Source organism: Vulpes lagopus, chromosome 4 (assembly GCF_018345385.1).
Source record: "Vulpes lagopus strain Blue_001 chromosome 4, ASM1834538v1, whole genome shotgun sequence".
NCBI lineage: Eukaryota > Metazoa > Chordata > Mammalia > Carnivora > Canidae > Vulpes > Vulpes lagopus.
In genome coordinates, this window is record NC_054827.1 from 98,427,682 (window position 1) to 98,450,451 (window position 22,770).

General features: G+C 45.6%; 1 protein-coding gene across 3 annotated transcripts in view; it reads left to right on the top strand.

Annotated features, from left to right (window-relative positions):
* Nucleotides 1–22,770, top strand: part of APBA2 (amyloid beta precursor protein binding family A member 2) — a 247,341-nt gene that overhangs the window by 107,468 nt on the left and 117,103 nt on the right. The gene's annotated exons all lie outside the window — the stretch shown is intronic.

Sequence of the window (22,770 nt, forward strand, 5' to 3'; positions counted from 1 at the left end):
TAAGAGAGATGGAAAAGCCCCAAACATACTGACAGAAAAAGATCCAATGTACCTAGAGTTGGAGACCTTGAAGAAAATAAGAGAAGCAGTGGAACAGAACTAAAATTAAAACTGTAATTCAAGAAAAAATTCTTGAAACAAAATATCTGAATCTGTCTGGCAATACAGCTGGACCTTGAATAGCATGGATTTGAACTGCATGAGCCTACTGCTTTGTGTATTTTTTTTTTTTTTAGAGAAATACTGTGCTATACATTTTCTCTTTCTTAAATTTTTTTTTTAAGATTTTATCTATTTATTGATGAGAGATACAGGGAGAGGCAGAGACATAGGCAGAGGGAAAAGCAGGCTCCGTGCAGGAATCCCAATGTGGGACTCGATCCCAGGACCTTGGGATCATGCCCTGAGCCAAAGGCAGATAGATGCTCAACCACTGAACCACCCAGGGGTCCCCTTAAAATTTTCTTAATAACATATTCTTTTCTCTAGCCTGCTTTATTGTAAGAATGCAGTTTATAATACATAGAGAATATGTGTCAATCTAAAATGTTTATGTTATCGGTAAGACTTCCAATCAGCAGTAGTCTGTTAGTAGTTTCATTTTAGGGGGGTCAGAAGTTACATGTGGATCTTTAGCTGTGTGGGGATCGGTACCCCTAATCTTTGCATTTTTCAGGTACCAACTCTAGTCCACTATCATCCTGGGAATGGTCAACTCAAAATTATGCTCTAAAGCAACTAGACTTTAAAAATAAATGTGCCATAAATATACATAAAGATAAATGCACCATCAGAGGAAGGAAAACCAGGTAGGCATCAGACTTTGAGATAAGGATATCCAAAGAAAGACAACAGTGCTACAACATTTTCAAGAAACTCATGTAAGTGTGAGCGAACGATTTTATATCCAGTCAATTGTCTGTGAAGGGTCAAGATTTTAGAAAAACAGTTAAAAGATGTGAGGAGTAAAAGACCATTGTACCCACCAGCCCTATTTAAAGAGCTATCAGAATTTGTGGTGTGCTGGGGGCAGCAGAAATGGTCTGCCCTGGAAGTAGGCAATAAGGAATTGCTTCATCTATAGGTAATTGAAAAGCGGTGATAAACTGAGTAAAAGTGGGTCTGATTTGTATTATCACTTTGTTCCAGCACTGTTAAAGAATGTCAGTTGAGAAATGCCCCTCCTGAGAAAAATAATCCTTCTGGTCCAATTTCTAAGCAATTTTTCCTGTTACTGGCATTTTTGTGGTGTGTGCAGGCTTCACATGAGCACATCTGTGTTACTTATGGTTTAATAAACATTGCTTTCTCCACAGCAGTGAATTTGGAAAACTCCCCATTAGTCATCCTCTGACATACGTAGACTCAGGTACACATGGGTATTTTGAGAGTTAAGGTCATACCCATTCAGAATCACTCAAGATCCTTTCATGTACTGGCTTCTTCCTTGGGACTACATATTCCTGCATTTTGGCAGTAGACTTAGAAATAAACAATGCTAACACAGTAATTGTGAAGACAAAGAAACAGAGTATGAGTTTCTTCAGTACTGTCTTGTGTGACCACGTGGCACTTTTATATTTAAAGTTGAAACAGGAAAACAGCATAAACTGTGAGGTGTAATACTTTTGCTTGTTTTTTTTTTTTTTTAAAGATTTTATTTATTCATGAGAGACACAGAGAGAGAGAGAGAGAGAGAGAGGCAGAGATACAGGCAGAGGGAGAAGCAGGCTCCATGCAGGGAGCCTGACGTGGGACTCAATCCTGGGACTCCAGGATCAGGCCCGTGGGCCGAAAGCAGGCGCTAAACCGCTGAGCCACCCAGGGATCCCTACTTTTGCTTGTTAACAAAATAGTTAACACAGGCAATTCTGTACTGAATTTGAATTGTATCATTAAAATGGAATCTTCTTTTTAAAAAATTGTTATAGATCAAGTCAGGCAAATAATGACAATTACTAGTTATGATAACTACAGCAAATATTTTTGTCGTATAGAGGATGGAGGTGTTCAAAACGACCCCACTCTGGGTGGCAGATATATATATATATATATATGGCAGATATATATATATATGCCATGCAGTAGAGGACAAATTTTGAGTGAAAAGTTGGTCAGGGGAACTTTGGCAAAAGGACTGGTAATGAGTATTAATATGGTTTTTAATTGTATATGTAAGGCCTAAAACAAAGGTAGGGGTAGATGTGGAAGAGTAGATATAAATGTATGCAAATTGACAAAACGGAAATAATTACAGTAATAAGTGGACTAGCGAGAAAGAAAAAGGAAAGTAGAATAAGCTCGTGGATTGTCCTGCAGGTAGGAAAATCAGGTCAAGGATAACTCTGAAAGCTGAAAGATCAAGTAGTAAGAAATATTGGTCAAAGAAATAATGCCCCAAACAAAAATGTACACCTTCCAAATACCCAAACACACCAATCACACTGAGAAATTGAAGGGGATTTATTTTTTATAATCTATTTAAAGAATATGTATTTATTTAGTTTTGTTTCTACTTATGAGTTTAGTAACACATCTTTTTTTAAGTTTTAATTTAAATTCCAGTTAGTTAACATACAGTGTAATATTAGTTTCAGGTGTGCAATATAGTGATTCATCACAAGTGCCCTCCTTAATTCCCATCCCCTATTTCACACATGCCCCCACCCACCTACTATTTGGTAACTATAGTTTGTTTTCTGTAGTTAAGAGTCTCTTTTTTGGTTTGCCTCTCTCTTTTTCCCTTTGTTCATATGTTTTTGTTTTTAAATTCCACATATGAGTGAAATCAGATGGTATCTGTCTTTATCTGACTTATTTCACTTAGCATAATACTCTAGCTCCATCCACATTGCAAATAGCAAGAGTTCATTCTTTTTTATGGCTAATATTCCATTATATATATGGCTCTTTCCATAATTTGGCTTTTGTTGATAATGCTGCTATACACATTGGGGTGTATGTATCCTTTCAAATCAGTATTTTTGTATCTTTTGGATAAATACCTGCTAGTGCAATTGCTGGATCATAGGGTAGTTCTGTTTTTAGCTTTTTGAGGAACTGCCATGCTGTTTTACAGAGTGGCTGCACCAGTTTGCATTCCCACCAGCGGTACAAGAGGGTTCCCCTTTCTCCACATCCTTGTCAACACCTGTTATTTCTTGTGTTTTTTGTTTAGCCATTCTGACTTGGGTGAGGTGGTATCTCATTGTAGTTTTGATTGGCATTTCCCTGATGGTGAGTGATGATGTGCATCTTTTCGTGTGTCTGTTGGCCATCTGGATGTCTTCTTGGGAGAAATCTTTTCATGTCTGCTGCCCATTTTTTAACTGGATTATTATTAATATTATTTTTTTACTATTTTATTTTATTATCTGTTGAGTTTTAGAAGTTCTTTATATATTTTGGATACTAACCCTTTATCAGATATGTCATTTGCAAATATCTTCCTTCATTCAGTAGGGTGCCTTTTAGTTTTGTTGATTGTTTCCTTTGCTGTGTAAATGGATTTAATCTGATTTAATCTGAATAGAAGACTTTCAGATTAGTTCATGCAGTGGTACCCAACTCTGCTGTTTAAGAAAGTCATACCTAAAACAAAGTAATTATAAACACTGGAAAGGATGGAAGAGTGTACAAAAATGAAGCCTTTTAAAAAATGGTTTTGGGACAACTGGGTCACTGAGTGGGGAAAATTCAGTCTTTACTCCTGAGTAGGAAAAAAACCTGCCCTCCCTGCGCCCCCCACCCCCAGTGTGTCTCTTTTACACTTGCAACACTTCTGACACCAAATGTGTGGGGTTTTTCACACACAAAGCAATTCTCTGTAGCACCAGCTGTGTGTCCTACACTTTAACACAGTTTTGACACTGCCTTCCTAGAGATAGTGTCAGATCCCACAGGTTAAGAGCCCAGTCCCATGAGACTGTTCCCACTGCACTTTAGATGCCGGTTGCAAGTCCAGGTTGTCACCTGTGCTTCTGACCGATCGACTATAAATCTGAGGTTCCGCTGAACTCCTTTTTGGATTAATTCATTAATCAGTTTGCTAGAGCGGCTCGCAGAACTCAGGGAAACACTTATGTTTACTAGTTTATTACAAAGTATGGTAAAGGATATAGATGAACAGCCAGATGAAGAGATACATAGGGCAAGGTCTGGCAGGGTCCTGAGTGCAGGAACTTACATCTCTGTGGAGTTGGGGTGCATCACCCTACTGGTGTAGATGTGTTTACTAACGTGGAGGCTCTCTGAACTGCATACTTTGGCGTATTTAACGAGGCTTCCTCTTGTGGACAGAATCCTTCATTTCTAGTCCCTCTCCCTTCTCAAGAGAATGAGAATAATGCCTTGTACTTTGTGGTGACCTGACACCCTCCCCACCCAAGAACCATCCAGAAGCCTACCAAGAGTTCCCTCATTTGAGGGAAACAAAGACTCTCCCATCACCCAGGAAATAATAAGTGTTTCAGGAGCCATGTTTCAGGAACTGAGGTCAGAGATCAAATGATAACAATAGATGCTCCTAGTGTTCCGATCACTTAGGAAATGAGAAATTTTTAGGAGCCTCTGGGCCAGGAACAGGGATGGAGACCAAAATATGTTTTCATTATCTAACAATAGCTATTTGGATAAAGATAAAAACTAAATTGACATCTTTTATCATCTACAACATATATTTCAAATGACTTTAGATAGATAGTTACCACAAGTACTGGAATAAAATGCAGATAAATTCTTTTATACATGAGGGAGGTTATGAGGGAGATTATGATCCAAAATCCAAAACAACATAAAAAAAAGATTGATAAATTCAGTATCATTAGGGGGAAAAGTCCCTTTCCTGTGAGGAGGAGAAACATCATGAGCAAAGAATAAGAACCAAAGAATAAGCCAGGAAAAAATAATGGCAGCTTAGATCATATTAATTCCTAAAATTTAAGGAATTAATAAAAATTAAAAGGAGTAGACCAAAAATCCAAATAGAAGATAGGTAAAAGCATGTGAACAGATGGTTTACAGAGAAATAAATGCAAATGGCCTTTTCAGTGTATGAAAAGATATTCAGCTTCCCATGTGAAGAGAAATGTAATTTGAAATTAGCCTGAGATACTATTTCTCACTGCTAAGATTGGCAAAAATCCAAGTTTGACAGCATTCTCTGTTGGTGAGGTTATGGAGAAGGACAAAGTACTCCAGCCCCAGAAGCGTCGGACAGCCTGGACCCCAGTGGATCTGCCTTGGTGCTGGCTCAGCAATCCCCTTTCATAAATTTACTTGGAAGACAACACTGCAAATGAAAATACATACTCATAGCATATGGAGACCTGATTTTAATAGGCCTTCTTTTATGTATTTCAGTAAATTAAGAGGTATTTTTCTATAAAGATCTTGTATATTTACATCTGATTGCTTCCTAGGTATCTATTTTTGGCTACTGTCCAGGTGGCATCTCTTTGGAAATGACCTTTTGTGATAGTTGCTGAGTTGGTTTGTTGATCTGCTATTTAGCAACCTTGCAAAGTCGTTTGTAGACTCTTGAATTTTCTCTGAGGATGGTATCCCCCTCCACCTCCCCCCAGAAACCATTCCAGGTGGTTCTCATCCAGTCCAGTCCTCATTCTTTCTTTTTTTTTTCCTCTTATTTCTTTGGTTAGGAGTGGCAGGACACTGTCAGGTTAGATGCAGTGAATTTTTAAAGAATTTTATTTGATATATAGAGAGAGTGTGCATGCACAAGCAGGGAAGTGGCAGAGGGAGAAGCAAGATCCCTGCTGAGCAGGGAGCCCGAAGAGATGCGGGGCTTGATCCAGAACCATGGGATCATGACCTGAGCTGAAGTCAGATACTCAACCAGCTGAGCCACCCAGGTACCCCCGGTGCTGTGAATTCTTGTCTTATTCCTTATTTGTGTGGAGCCATATCTAGTGATCCACCTGTTAAATAGGGTGTTTACTGTGGGCTAGGTTCACAGTCTCTATTCAAGAACATCCCTTCTGCTCATTTGCTAAGAGCTTTTCTTTCCTCCTTAATTATGAATGCATATTGAATTTTATGAAATGGTTTTTCTGCATGACTGAGATGATCTTTTCATGTGATGACTTATGTGATTGCCTTAACAGCGTTTCTAATATTACACCAACTTGGCATTCCTGGGATAAACCTGTATTTTATAATGATGTGTTTATTTGCTTAGCAATTGCTGGGTGCACTCAGCTAATGTTTCATTTCAGAGTTTTGCATCTATGTTTAGCCAAAATTTGCCATTCTTATTCTGTCTTCCTTTGGCAGTACAGAGGTAAGTACAGAGGTTATTCGGACCAATAATGTTCAGTTTTCTGGAAAGTGGTTCATGTAAGACAGCTGACCTATTCTTTGATGGTCTTGTTAAAGCTCGTCTGTAACACCTTGTAGCCCTGGTGGGTGACTAGTGGGTGGGTTTCTTTTTTTAATATATTTTATTTATTTATTCATGAGAGACACACACACACAGAGAGAGGCAGAGACACAGGCAGAGGGAGAAGCAGGCTCCATGCAGGGAGCCCAATGTGGGACTCGATCCCAGGACCACAGCATCATGCCCTGAGCCAAAGGCAGATGCTTAACCACTGAGCCACTCAGGCATCCCAAGTTTCTGACTTTAATAAATATCTAGAATGCAGAAGTAAACCTCACCTCACTGGTTGGTTTCCTCTGACATTACTGTTTTTCTCTTTGTTAGTGTGTGAAATCATCCCAGGATTCTAACTGAATGAAGAGTCCTCTGCTCTGGCTCCCTGTGTTGGATGCTCAAAGTGGGAGCTTCCTGATTCTATCCACTGGGGTCCAGCCTCCTGCTCTCCTGTGAAGGAGGGGAATGCCATGTGCAAGAGACAAGCATTTCATTAAGAAAACAAGTATAGGGCACGCTTGGCTACCAGCATGTTGAGGGCTGCCTTGAACTTCTCTGGGTGGCTTCTCTCCAGCACATCAGCCCCCTGGGCTGTTCTGGAACTGCGGAAAGTGAGGCATCTTCTAGATATGCTCATGTTTCAGCTTCCTTTTCTGCTCTTGTACATGTCAGGCACATACCCTTTCTAGAAGATGCCTTGATGCCTCACACACAAGTGCTGAGCGGCACTCAGAAAGGAGAATATTACTGACTGGCTGCCACATGTCTCTCAAACAATAGAAAGTTGGGGTGGTTGGACCCACTTACCTGTCTTTCCCCATCCTCAGTCAAGAGGCAGTAAGAACAGCTCAGGCTGTGGTCTTAGGCAGACCTCAGTTCACATCCCAGCTCTTTCCTTTAGGGGCTAGGCTACTGGTCTGAGCTGCATTGTAAAAAACTGACACAAAAGGAAAACAAAACAAAACGGGTCTGTCTCAAAGGGATTTAGTGAGGCCAAGCTGTGGGAGCTGTTGTGAAGGGCTGGTGTGCCCTGGCTTGTGGGGTTAGCATTTCTCCCTCCCTGGGTCCCCTTCCCTCTCACTCAGAGGTGAGAGCCCTGTCCCTCTTGAGTATTTGCCAAGAGAAGGTACAGATCTGCTACTGGCTTGCTCATGTCTCTGACCCAGCTTGTGTCTGCTTGTGTCTGCCATGCTGCATGTGGGAGCTGTAAGCAGCACTTACTTTCACCGTCACAAAGAAGAAGACATCTGTGGCTGCTTTTGTTCAGGCTGGCCCTGGATTCATTGCTCTGGAGTTTTCAGAAACATGGCTGAGTATCTAAACTGTGGGAAAGGGGTTGCCACTCAAAGTTCATAGGGCCAGGGACAGCTATGGGGCTTCCTGCATCCCCTGGGTGTGTGCTTGGAGTATTTTAGTGATGGGCCCCTCCAGTCCAGCTGTTGAGCCTTGAAGGTCATCCTGAGCCCACACAAGGGAGCCATGATTGCTAATGTTCGTTAATGGAGATTCTTTCTTCCCACCTCCCTTTAAATAATAAAAGCAATTTTGGCAGCTTGTGAGATGTACCAGCCTCAGCTGTGAGGATCTTTGTACTCCCTGTGTGAGGTTTGCATCACTTTGTGAGAGTCAGCAGGCCTGTCCCATGGAATGGAGAATCCTGTGGTTTTCTTCTCTACAACCTGAAGTGCAGCAAGTGATCGAGAAGTTTCTGCTCCTAGCCAGAGTTGGATGGCATCTTCCCAAACACCTTGAGCCTTGAGCCTGAACTGCCTAAGGGTCCAAAGCATTTGAGGACAGCAAAGGGCTCTTTGTCTGCCAAATCAGGGGACAGGAAGATCTTAAAATCCTATAGATCTGACCCCCTCCAGCCACTGTGACTTCACTGTTCCCTGGGGTGGCAGCAATAGATGCAGCCTGCTTACCTTTCCAGAAGTTTGAGAGCTCTGAGCCCCTGCCAGGGTGCCACACCTCTTTACTTCTTCTCAGATCCTCCTGACACCCCCTCCAATCCCTGTGGACAGATGACTATGTCAAGTGTAGGGCCTCCCTTGGCACTTTTGGGCACAATCTCGCCTTACCATGTGAGCCCTTCCCTGGATGTTAGTTCTGGGAGCAGGTCTTGTGTTGATCTATCCATTTATTCACCCAACACTAGTGGGTGGACATATGCTCTGTGTGTTGGGGTGGCCGACCCCTGGTGCCCAGAGCCGTGCTGCCCGAGGACCCTGGGCTACAATTGAACAAAAGGAGTTGCTCTGCAGCCTTTGGTGTCTGGGAGGCGCCAGCTGGGCTCAGGTGCTAGCACAAGCAGGAGAGACCGTGGCAGGGCTCAGCTCTGCTTCTCAGGGTGCTGAGATGCTTGCTCTTCATTTTGGGGGAACCACCCTCTGCTCTTCAGCAGCCAGCATCGCCTTCTGACACAGCCAAGACAGAAAACAAGTGGCCTGTTTGTATCAGAAATAGGACCAGCATCCCCCAAGGCCTCACCAGGGAAAAGCTAGGACACGGAAGGGGAAGACATCCCTCTCCTGAAGCTCCTCAGCTCAGCGTTTGGAGGAGCTAACGTGCTGCAGAGCCATGGGAGGGGTGACTGTACTGGGTGATGCAGGAGGGGTGCACTGACATCCAAGCAGGGGAGGGGTGAGGCTAAGGTGGCGGGGTAGGTGGGGAGGTGGCCAGAGGTGGGCCAGACCCCACCAGCCAGTTGGACATGTGGGAGGGCTAGTGAGGTATGGGGGCAGAGAGCAGGAGGACAGGTAGACTCCAGAGACTTCTGGGCACAGCACCCTGGGATTGCTTGTGACTCTTGAGGGTTTCCAGAATCTATAGCATTGCTGCTGGTAGGCTTTTCCTTTGGGACTACTATGAAGCAGAAAACTCTTCTGGAGTACCTTCCTCTTCCCCAGTGTGGGCTCCTCTCCATGTGGATGGCTGCCCCATGCAGGCCTGCAGGGGCCGTGGGCAGCTGGATGCTCCTGCTTCCCTGACGTCATCTGCGTCCTGGGCAGAGCCCAGACTTGCCTCTGGTCACTGGGCTTGGGTGAGCACATGGTGTTCTCTGTGACCCAGTTTCTTGGGAGGTAGGCTCAGTGCAGGGTGAAATGAACCCTGGGTCCTCTGAACTTGTAGATTCAGCCCTGGGCTGTGACTCTGAGAAAGTCACCTACCTCTGGACTCTCAGGTCTAAAACACACAAACACTGGAATTAAGACATGATTTTGCTAGTCCTTCCTTGGGCCCTTGTATCAGGAAAAAAAGGGGGTGGGGTGGGGAGAGAGAGACAGAGACGAAGAAAAAGGAAGGAAAAAAGCAAGCAAGCAAGCAAGCCAGCCAACACACCCTTAGCCAGGTGATCACCAGAGCAGTGCCTATTTATGAGGCTAGTTAAGAGAACATTTCTGTCTGAGAGCTGCCTTGAAGTTTTCTAAAGCACACAAGTGTGAGCCAGTCAGAGCTATCTTTGAGAGAGGGAGATGGTGCAGAAATGTTAGATGTAAATTGTACTGTTTATCTTGTATGTTGGGTACAGTCCCCACTGACCAATTAGGCTTGTCCTGTTGCTTTTGGAGAAACTCAAAAGATCTGGTTGAATTAAATGCAGTTTCTGCTAGATTTTGATTATGTACGGCTAGGATATCTGACCTGTCTTCACACAGGTAATGAATTAAGGATTTTATGGAAATCACAGTTGAACACAGCCTAGGATTTTGACACAGGCAGGACTTAATGCAACATAACTGAGCTTTCATTCTGTTGTTCTTTGGGCTGGCAAAATCATGTTCCCTCCCTGGGCCTCAGTTTCCTCATCCATGAAGACACTTGATCTAACAGAAAACTGATCTCATGATACCATAAACTTTCTTGTGTAATGGAACACATGGTTTCAGGCAAGGCTTGATCTAGCCGCTCGACCTTGTCCAGTTTTTCTTTCTCTCAGCCCTCTCTTCTATTATATCAGCTTCATCTCAAGACAGGTTTAGTAAGAATATTTCTGATTGTGTATATTTCTGCTTTGGCAGTAGAGGATTTATAGTCGATTCTCCCAGAACTCCTGTCTTATTTAAAGAATAGTCTTGGGAAAATAAATTGATAAGGTTGGACCTAAACAAAACAGCAGATTACTGTGATAAAGTGAGACTAGCAAGAGGCAATTGACAACCAGTACCATCTGAAGGACACATTGATGATATATTGAGAGTATGCTTCTCTACCAGGCCACCTGGGAACATTGCATGCCTGCCTGTACAGCCAGCCTCCAACCTGCCTCATAGAATTAGAATGAGAGACCTCGGTAGTTGACCGGCCTCAGTGATGTGTCCAGGTTGCAGTAATCTTTAGGTAAAAATGAAATGGTAATGAAATGCATCATTAAACCAAAGGTGGCTTTGCATGTGGGTTAAGGTCCTGGCACCTAAAGGCCATGCGTTTTTGAAGTTGGGAAGTTGGTGAAAATAGAAGTCACTGCATATTGCCTACTCATGTCCCCACCATGCAAGCTGACTGTGGGATTCCCTGGTACGGACCCTGGTATGGCCACACTGTTCCCTCTTCCAGTGGGCTTGGATTGCCTGCCGTAAGTCTGAGATTTGGTGGGTGTAAACATTTCTGCAGACATTTCCAGCCCAGACACCATCTCCCTGTGTGCTTCCCTCAGCTCTTGTGCGCAGTGGAATACACGGGGTGATCCTTGCTTGAGGAGAGCCCTGTTTTGAAAGTGAAATTCATTGCCTTGCCTTTCTTTTCTAGATGAGAGGCTGTGTATTGGTGGTGTATGTGTGGTGAGTAATTGGTTTCAGTGTTGACATGGATGACAATGCTAAGGATCCTGTCTGAATAATTCAGTTTGATGACCATGCATGGCAATTTTATTTCTTTCAGCTTTTACTGATATATTATTTTCGAGAGTCTCTTCTAGCATACTTTAAAAACTCAACCTCAACTTTGACTTCTGTCATAGAGGCTGGTGTGTCATAGATGCAGAAGCCCCCTGGGTATGTGGTACCATGAAGAGGTGACCTCCAGGAGGAGTGTTGCCTCATGGACTCCCTTCCTAGCAGCAGCATGTGAAGGAATGACCCAGATGGGTTGGAGGGTCCTGGCCTGGGGACAGCTCTGGGGCGGCTGAGCTCCTTTACCTACTAGATGGAGGACCCCCTCTAGTTCCTGCAACACAGAGTTCTGTCTTCTCAGAAACCCATTAGTGGGGAAGGTGGGGACCCAGAGAATGTGTAGGAGGAGGTTTCAGAGTAGTTTAGTGGGACTTTGTGATCCAAAGCACCCAGGCGACTCTGCAGCCACCACCCCTGGGCCAGGTTCCTGCTGAGAAGTATAAGTGGTGCTGGGAGCCCCCTGACCTATCCCAGAATCTGCCTCCTTCTGGGTTAATGAGCTTCCTTCTGAAAATGCCGCATCCCAAGAGGGCACCCGGGCTCTCAAGCTCTGGTGTGAGGTGTGCTGGTAGCTTGAAGAGAATGTCTACTGAGGGCTGCAGAGGCAGCATTGGGGGGTGTTCTGGAATCAGGTCGTGGGACCTTTCCTAGGTGCCAGATGCTGTGCTGGGTGCTGTGAATGCTGACTTGGGTATGGGGTCCTCCTTCTGAGAGACTTACTGTGGGCAGTAAACAAGTACCTGATGCCTTCCTTCTTGGGGTGCTGGGGCATGGGGAATGGATGGGAGAGAGAGTGGTCTGGCTCCAGGGCCACAGGAATTGGGTGGCTTTGTAATAAGAGGCAGCATGTATTTCTCACCAAGTACCTGCTGGTACCTCATGTGAGCTGCATGACAATCCTGTGAAGTCAGTTTTTAGGAGACTCGGATTATCCCCATTTCACAGTGGAGGCTACTGAGACTTCTGATCACAGAGCTCCTGAGTCCTATGCCAGCACTAACCGCCAGGCCCCCTGATTGGCCTGTCTTGCTTTACTCCCAAGGAGGGCTGACTATTGTTCTGAAGGCCAAGGAGGGACCGAGGGAGCTTCAGGATCCTGTGAGGCCTTCTCTGTTTCTGACGTGGAATCCCGAGGCTCCAAGGGGTGGGAGGAACATGCTGCAGTCACAGCTCAGAAGCAGAGGTGGGCACTGATGTTGGGCCTGGCACTCAGAAGCCTGGCCATCGTCCTGCCTCTTGCCACCTCTTAGGGGTGCAACACAGCTTGGGCTGCCGGGCTGCTCTGACGCCTTGGTAGTGGGGCTGCTAGGGCCTCAGGCCTGAGGATGGCGATGGCAGGGAAGCTCAGAGGCATCACAATGTGGGGGTTTATGTCTGAGCTGGGCCTCCACTGGCTGGGAGGCCGAGCCTGGCCTGTCCAATCTGTGCCTGCTCTGCAAGGGGACAGCTGAGTGTCCCAGGCATGGGGGCGACTTGCCTCTCTGGGGCCACCTCTGATGCTCTCCCCTGGGACTCCAACACTGCCCTGTTTCCCCTCACTCCTCCTGGCTCTCCCCACGTCTTCTCCTTCCCTTTGTCCCCCGGGGCCAGCTACAGATGGTGAGGAAGGAGAGCAAGCACAGACAGGTCTGAACTCTCAGTGGCCCTTTCCCAACAAGTCAGCCTCAAAAAGACAGCCCTGAGAGCATGGCTTGGACTCTTCTGTTACCTCCACAGTGTTGTTCGTTTGCTTTTTAAAAGGAAAGCAAACATGGAGTATATTAAGCATTACTGTTGCTTCAGCTGCCACTTCCTAGGGAGAAAAGTGGTTGTTTCAATTAAAATAGGTTTTGGACACAGTTCTTTGAATGAGTAGATTGCACAACACAGCACCAATTATGAGATAGTGGATTTAGGCGCTTAGGGAGGATTTCAGATAAGTGGTCTGGAAGTTATGGTGGTTCTTTGAGATTAATATACACTGGGTCTGCCAGATTGAACTGGTTCTGACTGCTTTTACTGGATTGGTTGACTCTCTCCTGCTCAACTGCTTCTAAGAAATGTATGTTTGTTTTTTCTGGAATCAAAAGGAGAGAAGGAGACATATGCAGAGAGAGACATGTGATGGTGCCCAGATCCTGGCTTCTGGGCAACGCTGCCCTTCTCTGATGGCCTCAAGACCTTGGAGGAGCAGCTGAGGGTGGGCCACCCCAGCCACTGCCAGACATCCCCCTGTCCTTGCTGGCCTACCTCCCAGGCTCAGACACACACTCACTCTCTTAGCCTAGAAAGACTCCCTATTTTAATATGTTAATGAAGCAAATCATTCTGCCTCCTCCTCCCCTGCCTGCAACTTCCCATGACTTTCCAGCTTAGATGGGGGCTTTTCTGGGAGAAACCATTCCCTGATCACCTGGAATGATGAAGCGCCTGTCTCTCATGCTTCCCTGTCTTTTACTATCCACTCTTTCTGTTAATTCATGTTGCCCGAACTCAAGTCTTTTGGATTAAATTTTTATTTTTATTTATCTATTTTTAAAAATATTTGATTTATTCATGAGAGACACACAGAGAGAGGCAGAGGGAGAAGCAGGGTCCATGCATGGAACCTGACGTGGGACTCAATCCCTGGTCTCCAGGATCACACTCTGGGCTGAAGGTGGCACTAAACTGCTGACCCACCCTGGCTGCCCTGGATTAAATTTTTATTATAAGATATTTGACATACAAAAATATTTGACATATTTATTTTAAAGATTTTTATTAATTTATTTGAGAGAGAGAGAGAGATCACAAGTGGGGGTGGGGGGAAGGGCAGAGGGAGAAGGAGAAGCAGGCTCCACACTGAGCAGGGAGCTTGACACAGGGTGAGATCCCAGGACCCCGGGATCATGACCTCAGGTGAAGACAGATGCTTAAGCGACTGAACCACCCAGGTGCCTGACATATTTATTATAAAATATTTGACACACATAAAAAGAATTATGTGGTAAATACCTGTGTACCCACAACCCACTTAAAGTAGAGAATATTACTGTAGCAGTTATCTACTTCCATGTAACTAATTATACCCAAACTCAGTGGCATAAAACAGTAAACATTACCCCACACGCAGAGTCTATGGCTCAGAATCTGGGAGCAGCCCGGCTGATGGCTCTGTCTCATGGTCAAGATGTGGGCAAGGGCCATAGTAATCTGAAGGCTTGACTGGGGCTAGAGGACTCACTTCTGAGATTACTTGCTGTGGCTCTTGGTGAGAGCCTGAGTTCTTCTGCATGGGGCTTCTCCACAGCACTGCTTGAGCATCCTTACAACATGGCAGGCAGTTTACTGCAGAATGAAGTGATCCAAGAGTCTCGAGAACACTGCAGTGACTTTTCTGACCTAGTCTCCTTAGCCACATGTTGTCACCTCTCCCTTATTCTGTTCACTAGACAGACCCAAGTTACTAAACCCAGCCCACATTGAAGGAGAGGGGAATTAGGCTCCACCTTTTGAAGGGAGTGGAAAAGTATTAGTAGACACGGGGCTCTTGGGTGGCTCAGTTGGTTAAGCATCTGCCTTCGGCTCAGGTCATGATCCTGGGGTCCTGTGTTTAAGCCCCAAGTTGTGCCCCCTAGTGGGAAGCCTGCTCCCCCCTCTGCCATTCTCCACTGCTTGTGCTCTGTGGCTGTCACTCTCTGTCAAACAAACAAACAAACAAATCTTAAAAAAAAAGAAAAAAACCCAAGAATTAGTGGACATGTTTTAAACTATCATAATTAACCAGTATAACTGGAGCCCCTCCCTGACTGTGTCTCCTTGTTTCTCACACAGAGGTAACTACTATTAGAGTTTGGAGTATGTTTTAATTTACTACATTAGTCATTATACCTAGGCCTAGGATTTCTGTATGTCTTTAAGCCTTGTGCAAATGATATCTAATGATATGGTTTTTATTCCTGTAGCTTGCCGTTTCTTTAACTCACATTGTAACGGCAAGTTTCATCCATGTGAAAACGTGCAGCTGTCCTTTATACCTTTCCGCTATGTGGCATTTCATTTGTAGGAATGTAATACACTGTGTTCTTCATTGGTGGATGTTTTTAGATGGTTTCCAGTTCCTTACTGCTACAAACAAGGCTGTTTTGAATACTCATGTATGTCTCTATGTGACCATGAGCTAGATTTTGTTTAGAATACTTAGCAATTGGAATTGCTGCGGGATAAATGTATGAATCTTCACATTTTCCAGAAGTCATTTTCCCACGTGGGTCTACTAATGAATGTTTCCACCAACAGCATGTAGGTTTCCCCTTCCCTTTTTCCCAGATACCACTTGGTATCATCAGATGTTTTTAAGTTTTGTTAGTCTGATGGGCAAAAGTGGTCTCTACAGAGAAGTCTTTATTTGCATTTCTCTGCCTGCCAGTGAGGTTGAATATCTTTTCATATATTTATTGTCATGTATTTATGTATATTTATTTCATGTATTGATTATTCTGTGAATTACTGGTTCATACCTTTGGCTTCTTTGAATTTTCTTATTGATCATTTAATCCTTCATTTGATTTTATATATTATAAACATCTTTTTCTCATTTCTTCCTACCAACAAAACAGGAGCTCAGAGCATGGATTTTTGGGCCACACTGCCAGGATTAAGTCCCAGCTCTAGAATTTTTTTTAAAGATTTTATTTATTTTTTAGAGAGAGAAAAGAGAGAGAGGGAGAACATGAGTGGGAGCGAGCAGGGGCAAAGGGAGAGGGAGAAACAGACTCCCTGCTGAGCAGGGAGCCAACCCAGGTCTTGAACCCAGGATCTGGGGATAGTGCCCTGAGCCGAAGGTAGATGCTTAATGGACTGAGCCACCTAGGTGCCCCTCAGCTCCAGAACTTCTTGTGTGGCTTTAGGCATGCCCTTACTAACTTTTGTGTGCCTCAGTTTACTCATCTGTAAAACAGGGGTGACAACAACCTTGCTACCTCATGGTAGTGCTCTAAGGATTCAGAGGTGCACATTGGTGCCTGTCGCAGTAAGTGTGACATGGGCCAGAGAAGCCGATGTGCCGTGCATGGTCATATCAGACCGTGTCCATGCATCATCACTTCGCCCAGAGCTTTCTTGAGCACCGTGTCCTCATTTGATAAGGTTGGCAGGCACTGCCTCGCCCTGGCTCTCAGCCTGCTGGATGACCCTCGCTTCAGCATCGCTGAGCTACCTGAAGAGAACACAAAATCCCAGCCTACCTCCAGGGGACCCATGGTGGTAGGGGGAAGGGGATGGGATTGGAAGGCATCAGATTCCTCGAGGCAAAAATACAAGCCTCATTTGCATGGGAGAGAATAATAATGAGGTAAGCCTGGCAGATGCAGGCTTGGAAGGCACCTCTGAACATTCCCCTCCATCCCTAGGGTCCACTCAGACCTGCCTGAGCCCGCCCTGCCAGCCCTCCTTTTGCCCTTCACCCTCGCCTCTTAAGACACCACTTCTGGCTGCAAAGTAGACAGTCTTGGCACCGTGTTCTGATCTTCATACCTCAGGGTTGCACTGTCCTCTCTGTCCCCAGAGCCAGGTGAGAACTCCAAACACAAGCCTGATTTCATACTGAGAATCATCAGAGAAATATGTCAGGTATTACAGTGTAAACACCTCTGCTAAGAAGAGCCCTGGGAGCAGTGTTTATGTCCACAGAGCATCACTGGCCGCTCAAGGACAGATTTATTGAGGACACCTTTAGTTTCAATCTCAACATTAATAAGTCAGCTCAACATGCTGTAAGGAGCTCTCAGATTTATTTGGTAGAGTCTCAGATGAGTTTACATAAAAGCAGACACAGAAAACATTGGATTTGGACATTAGAGCCAGTTTGGGTTTAGAGCCAATTTTTAGATTTTGAACTGGATCAAAATGACCTGTGTCTTTCCCCCCATTCTGCCACCTGGGTGGCCTCACAGGCTCCATGGAGAGGAAACAATCACCTTGAAAGAACAGTCCCTGTTTGGGAAACTAATCACGGATAAAGAGTCTCTGCGTTGGAATCTGGTGCAGGGAGGAAAGAAAGATCTTTCGCAACCAAGGAATCTGGTGGCAGAATGTGATACATCCCCCGTGACCAGTCACCTTGAGACTTAAAAAGATAAGCTTGCTTCTAAGAATGGAGAGTTTTGACCATTTCATTGGTAGTGACTTGTGTGTTACTCCTAATAAATGTAGTATTTTTAATAGTGTTTTTTAGAAGTCCCCCTTCTCCAACAAAACAATTGTTTTTGAAACTTTGTGACCTTTGAAGATGATTTTTAAATCCATTTTGCTCCCAAACATTTGCTCAAATGAGAGTCTTATGGTTTGAGCTCCTTATTCTACAGATGCAGCTTCCTGCCCAGAGGAGACAAATAATGCATTCTAGTTTTTATAAGTAAAGTTATTAGCATCTGAAGACTTTACCTTGCAGCTAGCTAGGGGACTGAGTTATTTAGAACTTTAAGATTTTTACTTCTGTAAAACAGCCCATTGGTGTCCACTCAAGCTGGAACATTCCCCAACTCTACCATCACTACTCCCCCAGCCCCCAGCCCACCATAACCTGGGCTGCATCATTTCTGTTCATCTGGTTCTGAAGACCTAGAGCTCCTCTCTGAGCCCAGCCCCTGTTTCCCCACTAGAATCATCTGTGGCCAGTACTTGAAATGGTTCCTTAGGGACATTTTAACTTTCCCTTGGAGTGATCTTGCTGTGCCCAACTGAGCACTGTTCTGGTGAGTCCTTCCCATCAGGAAGCAGCAGACCCCCCTGCCTTAGACCCACAGTAAACCGGAGGAGCATCCACATCCTCACAATATTCTGTCCTTCCAGCCATACCTGTGGGCTATGTGCATCCCCCGGGGGCAGCTTGGCAGAGCTGTAATGCTAGATCCCAGGAGGCCTCCTCATGCAACAGTTTCTCTGCCAGATGCTGACTTCTGCCAGTTGCCTATTCCCCTCTGGAGACAGTCCAGTGCAGATGAGCCCTGTGATCACCTGAGCTGGCCCACTAAGGCCATGTGCGTGTGAACTCCTATTCTAAGCTCTCCACCATGCAGGGGTGCTGAGAGTCCCATGGACACCTGGCTTTTGGTGCTGGCTACAGCCAGCAGGCTGATACTAGAAAGAACCACATCCATGCTGGCCATAGTGTGCAGCTGATGTCCCTGCCTTCGACGCACCCTGACCTTTCCCCCATCATTCTGGCCACAGTGCTCTGTGCAGACCCTTCCCAGCCCTGTCCCAGGGCCTCTGCTCAGTGTGACCAGAGTCTTCCATCAGCAAGGATTTCACTGAATCTGGGTTATTATTGCTTATCACATTCTTGTACTTGCTCTACAATCCAACGATAACGTACCAGTTGGCCCCAAACCCTTGTGCCCAGAGCCCTGCCTCTATAAAGCACAGGGTTGCCCATTTGGTTGCAGGAAATGTGCTTCCATGGTGCACATCCCCAGCCACTTTGTAAGGCTGTAAGATCAGCCTCCTGGTCTCCAGGCAGACTTCCTGCCTCTGTGCTGGGCATTCTCCCAGGACAGCGTCCGAGTAGGGATTTCATCAAACTGTGAGTGGTGCCTTAACTTTGCCAAGAAGATGCCTATAAAGTTTGGTTGTGACACTCACTGGCCCCAGCACAGCACTGTCTGTTTCAGGGCTGGCTTGTATCTCTTGCTTTGGGTGGAAGCTTGCTTGAGCGGCTCTAGCTGGGCCCATTGAGGTTTGAGGCTTCCCATCTCGGGAACCGCCTCCCCAACCATGTGGGCTGCAGCTGGGCCCTGAGGGTGGCTTGTGGATTTGGGGCCTCCCATCGCCTCCCCGGACCTAATATCAAAGGAAATCAGCACATTTATGAACCGTCTGCTTGAAGCCACGGTTAGGATTTATGTTTACCTCCCAAGTGTCTAGAAACGCGGCATTTCAAAGGCTGTGTTTGATCAGAGCTCCAATTGATTGCCAGAAATGTGCATATCGAATAATAGAGAACCTACAATGGCAGTTGCAGTGGGCATCCTGTGAGAGAGTTAATTAATCCTGACACCAAATACCAACTGTCTCAGCAACAGTAGTCATAAGATACTGTTGGTTGTAATAATCTCGTGGTACTTGAAGTCAGGCAGCTGGAGGGCTGTTTATTGGAAGTATTCTCTGTGTTTGAATTCTGCTGTGGATTCAGTACCCCAGGCGAGGGCCTGCCTTTCCTTCTGGACTAGTTCCAAGAGCGAGGGTCTCCAGACCTCAGAGAATCCAGTCGTCAGCATGCAGACAGAAGGAGCCTTTGTGGAATCTTCCAGGCTCCTATTGCTTTGTATGTCACGCCTCCCCTGGGAAGCAGGAATACAAGATAAGCTACCCTCCCCTCTCCCAAATAACTTGTGGATAGGCCAACAATTGGACAAGTGAAGTGTTTTAAATCTTATGGGAAGGCCTGTGTGCTTCATTTCCAGCCTGGGGCTTGGTAAGGATTGGGAGATTATTCCAAAAATGATTGTATGTTGCCAGGAGGAGAGCAGGCTCTCAGATTTCTGTCTAAACACAAATGGCCAGGAAGACCAAGGGGAAGTGACCTGGCCCTTGGTGCTTCCAGAGAGGGTAGAAAGAGGCTGGGACATGTGTTTGGCAGAAGTAGGAACAGCCAGACCATACATGGCTGAGAAGAAAAGCCATGGCAGGTGTAGGTGACTCTGTGTTCATTCCAGCTGCTGGAATGGGAAAAGGCCCTCCCTGATTGTGTCTAGCCAGGTCGGGGGACTCAGAGCCAGCAGGGACCAGCTGACACCCCCTCCCCCCCAGGGCCTTCCTGGGTCTCTGCACTCATGACTTTGTTGGTTTTTTTTTAAGGTGAACTGTCTGTCTAGAGACACAGTTCATTGAAGATAACACAACCCCACTTTAGCCAATGCAAGCCAGGGGCCCCAAGAGAGTGGGGACAAGAAAATTCATATTTTTCTTTGGAGGAGATGGGAAGTAATGCTCGGTCCAAGTTATAGGTGACCTTGCTGTTGAATTAAAATGTTGCTGGGGAATTTAGAGAAGACAAACATGAAAAGAATGCTAATGAAGAGTTGGGGACCAGAGCTCAGAGCCCCAATTCCTCTGCCATCCACAAGGGATACTTGTGTGATGCCTATAAATAGACACTTAAAAACCTGATTCTAAATTGAGTTAAGATGTGGGCCTGTTTCCTCCTATGGAAAAGCGTTATGTAAGGTGCAGAGCTCTGCCATTTTTCCAAGGCAGCCTGACAATTCTGTGCCTCTGTTGGGAATCTCTGTGGCACAGGCGGGGGCTGCTCAGGCGACAGATGAATGAGACTCTTGTCCTTTTGAGACTTGCAGACTAAGGGCAGGCAGAGGGAGAGCTGTAGCTCCTGCCTTCAGGTAGAGCAATAGGACAGGCTTCATCTCCAGGGCAGGGAAGCCCAGCTGAGCCTGCAGACTAGCTCTGAGTTTCTCCAGGGTGCTTCTGGGCTGGGAGGAAGTGGGAGAGGCTGGATCCATGGGCACATGGTCATTTCCATAGGCCCACCATGGCTCTGGGCATTGTGGGTTGCTGTGGACCTGAGAGGGGATGTGAGACATGGCAGACATGTGCGGAGAATTCTAGCCTCTGCTGGTAGACTAGGGCTTCTGGGCTCTTCCCTGTAGCCCTCTTGGTCAAAATGGCCCAGAGCTAGAGTAGGGGATTCTGGGAGAGGAGAGAGGTCTTTCTTGGTGAACTGCTTGAGTTCAAAGAGCCAACTTGTAACAGAGTGAGGAATTGAGGCCCTGTCTAATGACCTCCAGTGAAGTGCTCTTGCCTCTGGACATGGCATTTAGTATGTGCACTGACCCTGGCATCACTTCTTTTTGGAGGTCCTGGGATGGTGAGGTTTGGGGGTAAAGAAGGAAATCTGTTTGATGCTAATGTGTTTCCAGGCAGTGTTTTGGGTGCTTTGTTGCATTCACCTTGCCAGCCATCTTTGAGATCGATCTTACTGTCCATGCTTTACATGTGCTGAAACTGAGGTTGATGATGTAAAGGGTTTTGAAAGGCAATAGAAGGACCAGACCTTTGGAAAAAATTGAGCAACTCTGTGGATGTTAAGTTCCCCCTGAGCAGAGCAAGCAGATTACAGATATATACACGGCTTGGTCAGAATGGAAGCATCTTCAGCCTTCTAAGGGATAACCAATCCATTTTTTAAAAAATATCTGGACCAGAGGCATCTATGGGGCAGTTTGGAGTGGCAGGGGCCTCCCCCAAATTCCCTGATTAAAATCCACTGCTAGAAATGTCTGTCTGGGGAAATGATAGTGGCTGTCAGGTTTCATTAAAAAAAAAAAAGTCAACACAGGGTCCAGGTTTTAGACCTTTGTGAGAAAGTAGAGTCCATTGTCTGCCTGTGCCAATAGCAAGACCCTATTACCTCCTCCCCGCCAAGAATGATGTCATCCTTAGTGACTTCTGACCCCAGAACCAGACTGGAGGTGAACTATCCTACCAGCATACTTATTCATGAAATGCTCTTAGAACTTCTGTTGCCAGCAGATGAGGCCCCACAGAGGAGGCTGCCATTGGTGTGGTTTTGAAAGGAACAAAGACTTTCCTTTATAATGCCCTGTCTTTAGCCAAATCAGAGGGAGAAGAGGAATTTTTTTTAAAAATTTAATTCGGGGGATCCCTGGGTGGCACAGCGGTTTAGCGCCTGCCTTTGGCCCAGGGCGCGATCCTGGAGACTTGGGATCAAGTCCCGCATCGGGCTCCCGGTGAGTGGAGCCTGCTCCTCCCTCTGCCTGTGTCTCTGCCTCTCTCTCTCCTCTCCGTGTGACTATCATAAATGAATAAAAAAATAAAAAATAAAGATTATTAAAAATTTAATTCAGGCAGTCCGGGTGGCTCAGTGGTTTAGTACCGCCCTTAGCCAGGGTGCAATCCTGGAGACCCGGGATCAAGTCCCACATCAGGCTCCCTGCATGGAGCCTGCTTTTCCCTCTGCCTGTGTCTGTTCCTCTCTCTCTCTCTCTCTCTCTCTCTCTCTCTCCCCCAAGAATAAATAAATAAAATTAAAAAAATATTTTTTTTTAAAAAAAGAGTTTTAATTCTAATATAGTTAACATACAGTTTTATATTGGGGAAAACAAAAAGAATTTGGATGTGATGTTTATGACCAAGAAATCCCTCTCCTCTTTACCATTCCAGGTTTCTATTTCTCTGGCCATCTTCTGCCCCCCACCTTGAGTTCCTGATCCAAACCAGGGCCTCTCCTTGAGCCCCAGAAACATTGAACCTCTCAGACTTCTGCTTTCAAAGCTTTGCAAATCTCTCACTATCCAAGAGGAGTGTGAAACCTGATGGCCTCTTTTCTGTTCTCTTTAAGAAACCTCCTTGCCCAAGAGGAAGGGTGGGCTGTGGACTTGAGCAGAGGAAAGAAGCCATGCCCTGCTTTTCTTTCTGTTGCTTTAATCTCTCTTCACTGCCCCCCTCCAACCTCCACAGGCACACCTACCTCCCTCTGAAAGTGTCCCAGAA